At 36.3% G+C, this 10,792-nt stretch overlaps 1 long non-coding RNA gene across 1 annotated transcript; it reads right to left on the reverse strand.

Moving 5' to 3' along the window:
* Window positions 1-4,765: 4,765 nt before the first annotated feature.
* Window positions 4,766-9,823, reverse strand: LOC125936324 (uncharacterized). Its single transcript, XR_007462003.1, has 2 exons — window positions 9,494-9,823; window positions 4,766-6,009 (listed from the first exon to the last, which is right to left on the reverse strand). It is a non-coding gene; the product is annotated as an uncharacterized LOC125936324 (long non-coding RNA).
* Between the last annotated feature and the right edge of the window lie 969 nt (window positions 9,824-10,792).

A 10,792-nucleotide genomic window follows, 5' to 3' on the forward strand; every position in this document is an offset into this window, starting at 1 on the left:
GGTAGGTTTTCCTACCCTGAGATTTTCCAAATCTATGAAATTTTCAACATTATCTTTTTTTTTGTCTCATATATTATATATTTTGACAGCTTATAACCCATGGTTAAACTACCCCATGTTTTAAAAAAATGTTAATTTATTTTTTAAATTCCAGTATACTTGACATAGAGTGTTAGAATTCACGTGTACAATAGAGTGGTTCAGTAATTCTGTACATTACTCAGTGCTCATCTTAAGTGTACTGTCAATCCCCATCACCTATTTCACCCATCCCCCTACCCGCCTCCCCCTTGACAACCACTAGTTTGTTATCTATATTTAAAAATCTGGGTTTTTTTTATTATCTCTTTTTTTCCCCCTTTGGCTGTTGTTTTGTTTCTTAAATGCCACAAGTGAGTGAGATCATATGGTACTTGTCTTTGCCTGGCTGACTTATTTCGCTTAGCATTATACCCTCTAGTTCCATCCATATTATTGCAAATGGCAAAATTTCACTCGTTTTTATGGCTGTTTGAGATAGTTGTAAGAAGGTCCAAGAGAGGTGTAGGGGTTTATACCATTAATGTTCTATAATGATTTTAAGTTAGTTATGTCAAAGCTATTTCATACTGATAATCATCTATCTGATTGGATGAATCCACTGTTTTGCCTATAAAAATGGCTATTTTGTAAAGTATTATTATTTCCCTATGAATAGATACATGCTTTTCTTCATAAAGCATGATGCTTGAAACTATAAGGCAGTAATTAATCACTATCATAAATCTTACTACAAACCTTGCAGGAATGTTTTAAACCAGATTGCAGTGATTCTGCAGAATGTGTAGATTCTAGACATCCATATTTTATAAGCACCCATGCTTAACAGCAAGAAGACCCAAACAATATATTATTTTGTTTGGACATTTGATATCGAGTATACTTAAAAATGTAACCAAGGAATCAAAAACGAACTTTTTTTTTAACTTTACCATGCACCTCAATAGCATCTCCTTTGTCTATCTTATTAGCAAAAACATGTTAAAAATTTACCACACTTTATCAGTGTTGTATAATTCTAGTGTTCAAGTCCTTAGATAAAAAATTACCATATATATATATATATATATATATATATATATATGTTCTGAAATGGAATCAGATCCCAGATACAGTTATTTGCAAAATCTCAGGAGTTTGAGATTCTTCAGAATTCTTCAGATTCTTCAGAAGAAGAAATATGTTTCTCATTACTTTTGTAAAACTTTGAAGTATATTATGTTTTAATTGTAAGAAATACACCTTTAAATACTCCTTTGTACTGCTTATGATAGTTGTACCTGTAATCAGAATATGTTCTCATAAAGATCTACATACACATACATACATTTTGATCTAGTGGCATTTCCCCATTAAAGAGAAGAGAAATGCAAAAGATTTTTTAAACTACTTTTTTTTTTAAAGACAGGGTGTTATATACATACCATTTATAAATAAGCCCTGAAATAGCCACAAGATATATGTGGCAGACAGTTGAGTAAATATGGTCAATATTAAGACTTCCACAGTTGACTCAAGTGGGTAAAATTGATTTTTTAAACCTATAACCCATTATGAGTATGCATTTAACCTAACCAAACTCACATGGTGGCTTTTGCATTTTTGTGTAGCTTGGATTTTCTGTCTGTTGTCTAGCAGATGCTAGAATGGGGAAGTGAAGCTCTTCTTGGACAATATATATGAGACAATAGTGGAAGAAAACCTTTGGTTTGTTTTCTTCCTGTTTTTAAAATTCACAGTGCTAATTTGTGCTGTCTTTATACTCAGTATGTAATGCGTTACAGAGTTGCCTCACTTATTTTTTATGCCCACTCATGAGAAGTGTGTCATTTTCTAGAATGGAGAAGGTAAAGCAGAGTTCCACAAGGTCTGTATTTGTCACAGTGAAAATTTGGCAGTTTATTGACTTTCCTTTTTCATTCATGTTGACTTGTCATTTTCTTTCTTTCTTGTTTCCTAATCATGGTAGCTCTTGCTTGAGAGCTTGTCTTTACAGGGGCAGTAGCAGAATGTTTGTTGGAGTTATTACCTTTTAACATAGCTGCTTAATGATGTCACAGTGGTTGTGGAGGAGAAAAGATAATTTTTTAGAACTCCTCTTCCTTAGCCAATGTGCTTCATGGAATCATAGAAAGCTGGGGCTGGGGGGAATCTCCATAATCCTGTAGTTTGGCATTCACAAACTGGTAGTTCACCAGCTTTTACCTTGGCATTGCTTAATTTGACTGCCATAATGATTTTGTTTGTTTTCAAGTCTAAATCTCTTCAAATGAGGCATGTGTTTTTCAGGTTCCTGTAGACTCCAATACTGCCTAGTTTTTTGCAACCAACTTCTTGACACATTTATGCCACCCACCCAGCCTATCAAAGTATTTGTGTTTCTGACTTCAAATCTACTGAATTGAACCATATCAAATTGCCATTTTTTTTTAGATTTAAAAGGTAGTTGAATATTAGAAATTCCATATAGTTCAGTCTTCTTATTTCAGAGATGAAGAATTTTTTTTAAATTTTTAATATTTGTTTATTTTTGAGAGACAGAGAGAGAAAGAGCACAAGCAGGGGAGGGGCAGAGAGAGACACGCACAGAATTTGAAGCAGGCTCCAGGCTCTGAGCCCAACATGGGGCTCAAATTCACGAACCATGAGATCATGACCTGAGCCAAAGTCGGACGCTTAACTGACTGAGCCACCCAGGCACCCCAAGAAGAATAATTTTAAAGAACAAATGACTCATTTAAAATAACAGAGTTCCCAGCATCTCAAAACAGGTATATATATGTTTTTTCAGGAGTTGCTATTTAAAGGATAGTTTGACTAGATTGATAAAGCAATTGCTCCTGGGGCTTATAATTTTTGAAGCCTTATCACTAAGTATATCTGTGTAAGAATGATTTATTCTCCTTCTTTCCCAGGAGTAGGATTTGGAGGAAAAGAAGGGGTACCACTGACAAAAGGTTAACAGAGTGAGGAGAGAAAGAGAGAGAGAATGTATAGAACTGAAGGGAACATAGCAATTTATGAGAGTTGAGTGGAATTTTCCTGAAATGCTGTTGTCTCTGTTGATGTACCACTTGTTTTATGTGGATTAATAGTCATCAGAATCAATATGCTCTAAGTGATGCAAGTGAATTTTAACATTCTTTCATTTAACAGATTCCTAGTGTGAACCATATTTAATGATCAGCCTAAAATTGGAAATAGATATTTATTGCGGGGCTCTAAGTTATGAGTTCATTTTGTAATTGAGTTGGGACAAAGATATGATTACAGTTTGTTCATTGTATGCACTATGGCTTAAATAATGCCTCTGAAATGCATGCATGTAGATGAAACTGCATCTGTGTGTCTAAGGAAAAAAATCCTGTCCTTTTTATTCCAGAGTATTGGGAAAATGGGTTCTGAGATTGATTTTGGCAGTTAATAAAAGTAAAGAGTTACAATATTGTATTGTACTCTAAAAATTAGAGAGAACAGAGCCACTTAATTATAAGTGGCTGTTTTTTCAGCTTTATATTTCTGTGCTTGTTATGAGATCAATAGGAATTATCTTCTTATTTTTCTAGTTCTAAACATGCCAAGAAAACAATAGCCCTAACCTGGTGTGCTAACATTAATAAATCATAATTATATTCTCAATAATAGAAGTGTACACTATTCTCAAGAATGTATACAATACTTAAGGCTACATTGTCTCAGATTCCTATGACAACCTCAGGAAATGAGCATTAGTATTCCACTCCCCAACCCCCTTCTCAGATGAGGAAGTTGAGGTTTGGCAAGAGAAGGTAGCCTGCTATGAAGTTAGAGTCTGGATCCTTGTACTCTTATTCCCATGTGCTATTCCTCTTTCACTGATGGAGATAGGAAATATCAAAGAACCCCCCACACTCAGACTCTTCAGAGCACTGACAGTTTCAATACCAGCAGAGAATCACCTGGCAAAGTTCAGAGATGGCATTGAGATTTTGACTAACAGAGACTAACCACGTACATAGTTGAATTTGCAGCAGAGGAAAGGCTACTGTATCCTACCTTCATGGCAGATCAGAACTTACATTGTCATGCCATCCTTCTGCTTAAAAGGGTCATGGTTCTGTGCCTTTCATTATCTAGGGAAATATCACATTATTAACCAGGGGCACTGAGGGATGTATATGAGAATGGGTGGCACAATGTATATAGATGATATTTCCCAGCGGTCTTCTGGAGAGAGCCTGTTCGAATGTACTGCAGCAATTCAAGCCACATTAACAGAGAGAAACACTGTTCACTGTATCCCTTCTGTCCACAAGGGAGTAAAGTGTGTAGGGAAAGAAGTTCAATTTCTCCTTCTCTGTAGCCATAAAATGATTTTTTTTTCATTTTGATAAGAAATATCAGTCTTTGCAATTGAGAAAATTCAGTTAGAATTATCGAAATGATTGCACTCATTGGGCAATTATATGAAGATGGCTCATTATTAAAAACAGATCTTCTGGTGTTTATCTCAAAGAGAATTTCCTATTGCCCTGTTACTAGAAGGAGAGTGGCTTTGTGATTGCTGGTAGGCTGGTAAGTGAGGGCTAAAAACTATTTTCTCATGTGACATATTCATCACCTTCGGAAAGAGAGAAGAACTGAGAAGAACTGTATTAGGGTGGAGGAATTATGGGAGATGGCTTTCCAAATGGTTTTGTAATGAAGCTACACTAATTATATAAAGGAAATATGTTTATAATACCAATGAATAATAGAAGTCTTTATTAGGTGCTACAATTGTGTTATCAGTTTTATAAATATTTGCACCAGCAGTTAAATAGAGGGGAAAGAAGAAAGACCAACAGTAGTATACATTTCAATTACGTATATAAAATAGCCACTTAAAAATTGGTCTTTGGTTGTGATGCCACATGTCCTGCCTGGGTCATTTACCTTTTTTCTAAGTAGCTAGAAATGCGCCTAATAGATCTTATAAAGAAGAATATACCCCAAGTAAATTTATCAGGGTAGTAGAGGTTGTGAGCACATCACATACTTCTGTTGTTGTTTTTTCTGGAATCGTCGTTCAATTTTGGTCCATGTTAGTAGAGTACTTGTAAAGGAACAACTGTCAAAAAGGTTCTCTCTCTCTAGTTTTCTTTTCTTTGGCTCCTTGGTAACGATGAAATGACCTTGTTTGAGTGCATTAAAGTTTTTGGTACTGATGTACAGTGTAAGTGATCCATTTTGTCTGTCACAAACCAATATTCTTTGAAAGTCCTTAGTGTTTTAGGTGCAATTCAGAAAGTAACAGAGAAAGAGACTCGACCCTCAGGGAAGTTGGAATCTAAAGGCAATCTTTCCTGCAATGGTGAAATGTTCTGCCAGGGGAAGTGCCTGCTTACTCCTCTATGGAGAGAGATTGTCTTTCGCCTTGATGCAATCCAATGAGAAGTCCCTGCCCTTACCTATTAGTTTTAGAGAACAGTGTGGGGAAGAGGAAAGTCTTCAGAACACTTTTCTAATTTCAGATAGCCATTTAACTTGTCAAAACCCAGAATTTGTTTCTTTACTTATGTTATCTTCATGTGGAAGAGCTGTGTTTGTATTCAGAAAGCAGATAGTTTACCAACTTCTGCTATAGCCACTAACTCAGGATTTTTCAGCACAAGGTATTGCAACCAGTGAGGTAGCAGAGTGGGGGTGGGTGGGTGGACAATCTGGACTTTTTTTTATTGTCCTGTTGGGCATAAATGCTCTATAGTCGGTCATTCCATAGTGCTTGGGTTTTGGCCTTGCAGACCTAATGAGGGGATGAAAGATCCATCACTTCTGTTTCAGAGTCCTGATATTTCTGTCCGTGGTCTCAGTTTTTGTCCATGGTCTCTATTTCCATGGCTCCCTATGTCCTAATACCTCTGAACTTTCACCATGCTTGTATAAGTTCAAGGAGTGTCCGCCTCATATTACAATGGAGTTTCTGAGTAACAGCTTGTTTGAGAGTATTGCCTGTGACCAAGAAACACATAAGCAAAGGAAGCTTTCAATCCTCATTTCATTTTCATTGTAGCACAATAAAAAACTAACTTTGAAACTATTTTAAAATTTATATGATTTTCAGTTACAAAAAGGATCACTTTTCAACCAGACTAGTGCATGTGTGTGAGCGTGGACACACGTGTGTGCGTACACACACACACACGCACACACACACACACACAGACACACACACTGATATAATAATCTGGTATTCCTCACAAATAGACCTTTAGTATCCTGCCATTAGTCTGTGATATTATAACTCATAAAGTACAACTCTTTATTTTTAAGGTTTTATTTATTTATTTTGAGAGAGCACACAGGGGAAGGGCAGAGAGACATGGAGAGGGAGGGAGGGAGGGAGGGAGGGATGGAGGGAGAGAGAGAGAGAGAGAGAGAGAGAGAGAGAGAGAGAATCCCAAGCAGACTCTAATGTCAGTGCAGAGCCTGACAGGGGCTCTAACTCATGAACCATGAGATCCTGACCTGAGCCGAAATCAAGAGTCAGACGCTTAACCTGCTGAACCACCCAGGTGCCTAGTACAACTCTTACAGTGTGCATTCCACCAGAGTTAGAGTCTGATAGATTCTGATATTGTATTTGGTGGAGGGGGCAGTAACAAGAAAGTCTTAGGATTGCTTTATACATTGCATAATATCAACTAATAATTATCCAATACAGATGTTTTAGCTTAGGTCATAATTTCAGACTGTTCCTTTTCTAAATACTAAAATGCAATAGCATTTTGCTAAGAAACTGAAAACACAAGTCTAAGCACAGACATGAATATGACATCTTTCATGTGTATGTTTTTAGCTGTATGCTTTGGTTCTTGAATGTAAGCTTGTGCTGCTAAATATTAAGATGGTTCCTTTACTCTATATACTTATCCAATGATAGAAACCATGGCACTCATTTTGCGGAGATGTGTTTGTTTAACTACTGGAGGTTATCCCAGTGGCAAGTTCATCCTTATTTGATAATAATGAAACATAAGTTTTATATGTTTGCTTGAGTAAGATTGCCATCTGGTAAATAATATGTTTTGTGAGTGTTTATAACAATCATGGTTTAAGCCCAAATTGACTTATCATGATTGCTGCAAATAACACTTGAGTGTCCTAACTGGTTTGATTTTTTTTTTCTTTGTTGAATTGAGAAAATGTATTTTATGAAGCTTCCTGCATTTATTTTTAAAGTATTTTGTGGGTTTTAAAGCTTGAGTTTTCAAAAGCAATAATTACAGTTGATTACTATCTCCATACAGTACTTCTGCTCTAAAGTAGAGAAAAAAGATTGTTTATACAGCATAAGTATTGTTTATATGTATGTGTATATGTATGTATATAACCAAATATATGTATATATATAGATATATATGTCCACATATCTCTATCTCTATCTATCTATCTATCTATCTAAAGTATATTTGGTTTCACCATCAACAAGGTAGAAGTTTATTCCTTTATAATTGATGAACCCTAAACATTTTCACTTTAGAATAGTATATTAACAAAGCATATCTAACAGCCAGGAGTGTCTTGGTGTATTATTTCTCAGGCAGTAATAGCATTAGAAGCAATTGTGGAAATGGTTTCCAACCCATTATCTCTCCTTAAATTGGAGAAACTTATGATAGAAAAAGTTTTTTTCCCCCTCAGCCCAAGTGAAGCTGAGATTGTCTTTTCTCCATGTCACATGTAAAACAGCTTTTCTAGTTTCCACAGGATTAATTTTCCACATATCAGTTCAATTTGAAGACTTCAAGTGAGATTCAATGACTTGTTCTTGAAAATGTCAATTAAAATCTTTAGCTAGTTGCTTTGCATATCAAAAGGAATATAAAGAAATGGGTATTTAGGCTAGAAATTTAGATGAGCCTAGAAATGGAGTCTATAGTTGGTTAGTGATTTTTGGTTAGAAGACTAGGCATTTGATTCTTCATGCCCATCAGTTATTTTCATGCTTTTCCAAGGTCAAGGTTGTGGCATTTGGCTAGAACTGGCTCTCTTGCTTTTGGGTGATATGATCTGGAAAGAAATAAGGGAGGCTGAGAGTATAATTAGATCAACCCAAAGCCATATTCTGCCCTTTGAAATGTTCTTTTCATATTTTCTTATATTCTGGAAGACTATCATATCTTCATTAGGAAGGTCTTCTGTACATACAGAGTATAGGTAGATACCTTCCTTGATTTCATCTTTATCCTCCCCTACTCAATTGATAATCTTTCTTTTAGGGAGTTTATTTTCACATACAGGTTCAACTTCCATTTACATGTAGATAACTCCAAATATACATTGTTCCCTCTCAGCTTTAGATCTCTGCCATACATATACCAGCACTCCTAATGATTTGTCCATAGCTTCTTAAACTGTTGTTAGAGTTCATTATCATCCCTCTTCTCCTCTTGCTTTTCCTATATTCGTGATTTCATTCATATCCATGTCTGTGGATATACTGCCTTTAAACTATGGCTCTGAAATCTGCATTTCTAGTCTGAAGAGATGACCTTCCTGTATAAAATCTGTTCTTCCTCTTGTTCTGTCCGTTTCAGAGAACAGGATTACCTCCACCCAGAAGCGAAAGCCAGAACCTGGTTGACATCCCAGATTCTTCCTGTCACCTGATCTTCCATATCTAATTGGTAACCATGGCGTGCTTTTAAGTAGCTCTCAAATCTATTCCCTCTTTTTCAGTTCTACCTCTTCTGCCTTAAATCCAGTCTTCATAATATCTTGTCTGCATACAGTAGATATTTTATAACCAGTTTCAACTTGCCAGGTAGCCTTTTCAATGTCATCCTCCAAATCCCTGCTAAAATGATCATTTAAAATGCAAATCTGAATATAACTTTCTCTATTTAATATCTATGACATTCGTGCTCACTGTTCTATCAGTAGAGACTAACACAATGATTGGCACATAATAATAATGATATTCATCCCATAGCATTGTTTTAAGAATTAGATTATTAATATAAAGCATGAATGTTAGGCATCAGTTACTGTTATTGGCACCATTGTTGCAGAAGTAATTCTAATAAAGGATTTAGCAATATCCATAAAGGAACGAGTCATTTTCAAGATAAAGTTCAAGCCTCTGCCATAGCAAAAAAGAACCACTGTGGTCTGGCTCTGGTAGCATTCCAGCATCATTTTATGCTATCTCTTTAAACCCATTTGGGCTCCAGAAATTCTGAACCTGTAGCACCTTGGAGGATGGGTCGTGGTCTATTTCACCTTCACAACTTTGTATATACCACTTTCTCTGCATAAAATGCTCTCACTTGAATGCTTTTCTGCTTAGTGTATATTTACTCATCCTGCAAGTTGCAGCTTTTCTTACACTGGGTTAGGTATCTGTCCTTCAAGTCTTATGACATCCTGGGCATAATTCAAACATAATAGTTATCACATCGATACGATAATTTTGCTTACTTGTCTGTCTTACCTGCTTATGAACTTCTTGCTGATCGAGACTTTTTAATCTACATCTTTCACCTGGGACAGTGGCTGCCACAAGGCAGCTATTCAGTGAATCAATGTAATTTTCCACTATAAGGTTTTAGTTCTTGGTGTTTGTTCTCCTTTGGATTTTTTTCCTCATCTTGGCGTGACTTAATTCAGATGCCATTTTAAAGATGAAGCCTGTTATGACCTATTTGAACAATCTCTTTCTCATCACACAGTGCATGATTAATATCATAGCACGTGGAGAAACATGAGCTTCAAGTGGGGTAAAGCTGCCTTTTAACTGGGAGACTTAGGGTGAGTTACTTCATCTTTGAGCCTTGATTTCTTTGTTTATATATTGTGATATCAGCACTGCCTCACAAAGTTACATGAGCCATTGCAGGTGGAGATACAGGAGGAAATATGTGGAAAGAGCCTGGTGCTGTTGGTGGTTGTAAATATTTGTACCCTGACCATAGTGTACTAGTCATAGATAGTTTTCATCATTGACAATGACAATTATCTTATTTAGAAATCAGAAAAATAAAATTCATCCAGGATATTGATAATTATTTTCCCCAGGAGCAAATCCACACTTTAGTAAAAATGAGAAAATCTTTGTAGTAAATAGTTATTTTTGAGATCTTTTGTTTCTAGTACTTTTAACAATCTTTCCAGGTGTGTCTTATTTACATTTCATGATTTAAGAAACTGGTGTTCAAATAGATTTAAAAATTTGCCGGGGCGCCTGGGTGGCTGAGTCAGTTGGGCGTCCAACTTCGGCTCAGGTTATGATCTCACAGTTCGTGGGATCGAGCCCCGTGTCGGGCTCTGTGCTGACAGCTCGGATCCTGGAGCCTGTTTCAGATTCTGTGTCTCCCTCTCTCTCTGCCCCTCCCCTGCTCATGCTCTGTCTCTGTCTCAAAAATAAATAAACATTAAAAAAATTAAAAAAAATTTGCCCAACAATTGTCAATAAGCATAAAGATTTTTAAAACTGTTGGTATCTTTTGACTCAAGAATTCCACTTATGGGACTCCATCCTAAAGAAACAAAATCAGGGCACCTGGGTGGTTCAGTCGGTTAAATGTCTGACTCTTGGTTTCAGCTCAGGTCATGATCCTAGGGTCTTGAGATCAAGCCCCGAGTCAGGCTCCATGCTGGGTGTGGAGCCTACTTAGGATTCTCTCTCTCCCTCTCTCTTTCTGCCTCTACCCACCTCTATCTCTTTCTCTCTCTCAAAGGAAAAAGAAACAAAATCAAAAGTACTCAAAAAGATGTATATCTTTGTGTATTT

Source organism: Panthera uncia, assembly GCF_023721935.1.
Source record: "Panthera uncia isolate 11264 chromosome A3 unlocalized genomic scaffold, Puncia_PCG_1.0 HiC_scaffold_11, whole genome shotgun sequence".
NCBI lineage: Eukaryota > Metazoa > Chordata > Mammalia > Carnivora > Felidae > Panthera > Panthera uncia.